Genomic DNA, 1,174 nt, shown 5'->3' with positions numbered 1-1,174 from the left:
GACAGTTCTTGTAAACTTTGTGAGGTACCCCACAGGGCCCCAGAATGGAGCTCTCTTGTTCACTTCCTGGATCTCCTTCCAGCTGGGCTCCTCCCCATCAAATTCCTGCACTGGTGACGATGGGTTGATCAGGGCTTGAAACAGACCAAGATCTTGCTTTCTACATTCATTACTGTAGGTCTCCTTGAGGTAGTGATCGACCTCGCTTTTAGGGCAGACAAGATGCCCACTGCGCTTCTCTCCTAGCAGCTGTTTTGTGAGCCTAAAAGGATTCGCTAGGAAGCTGGCTCGCCTCCTGGCTCTCTCCTTCCTCCTCCTCCTGTGCCACTCAGCTCTCCTCAAGGTCAATAACCTCTTGCGGATTATGCTACGTAATTCTGCAAGGGGTTCCCTCTCCTTTTCACTCGCCATCTTGAGCTGCTGCCTTAGGCTCTTCAGTTCCTGCCTTAGCTGATGTATCTTGTTGGCTTTGTTGTTCAAGGTGTAAAGAGGTTTTGCTGTCCGCTTCTCCTCTTGTCCAAACCTCTCTACAGCTAGGTGTACTATCATTGTGGTCATTGTATTTATGCGTTGTTCAACTTGTCCTTTGGCAGTTGCTTGCAAGATGGTATCAACGTCTTCATCGAACTGGAGCCACTCCTTCTCCTTGCTAGGTGGAGACTACTTCACCTGACGATGTTCTGATGACCTGTGAGCTTCGGGGGCATGCATCACCTGGAGGCTTCGGGCACTGTGGGGTGACTCCGGTCCTGGTTCCTCCTTCGTCTCACCAGGCGTGTTTCCTGCGCGCTGTGATGCCACATCACTTGTTTGCAACAATAAACTTGGTTTTAATTTAGCCCATTTAACCCTTTCATTGCTCTGCATACAAAAAATAAACATGGAAAATGTTGTGCTTATATTTGACATTACAAACCTGGTTTTATTCATCTACTGAAAGCTGGAACCATATATATCAGCAAGGCATTATTATTACTTATGGTCCAGTGTACAAATAAGATGCTGTGTCCAAATTAAATGCTGCAAACACTTCTGCTCCATGTTGACATTGACTGCATCATTAGGCATTGTTTGTCCAACCTGTCAGTGTGCTCGTCCACTCCATTAACACTGTTATTATGAAGCCTTCCATGGATTTAGTTTAGATCTTTACAACTTAAAATAAAAGGTTAAC

The 1,174-nt window shown here is 46.0% G+C and overlaps 1 pseudogene; it reads right to left on the bottom strand.

Moving 5' to 3' along the window:
• Positions 1-558, bottom strand: part of LOC102196555 (uncharacterized) — a 3,650-nt pseudogene extending 3,092 nt beyond the window's left edge.
• Between the last annotated feature and the right edge of the window lie 616 nt (positions 559-1,174).

Source organism: Pundamilia nyererei, unplaced genomic scaffold, assembly GCF_000239375.1.
Source record: "Pundamilia nyererei isolate P.nyererei 1_Seehausen unplaced genomic scaffold, PunNye1.0 scaffold00087, whole genome shotgun sequence".
Classification (NCBI taxonomy): Eukaryota; Metazoa; Chordata; class Actinopteri; order Cichliformes; family Cichlidae; genus Pundamilia; species Pundamilia nyererei.
This window is presented reverse-complemented; position numbering and strand designations above follow the sequence as displayed.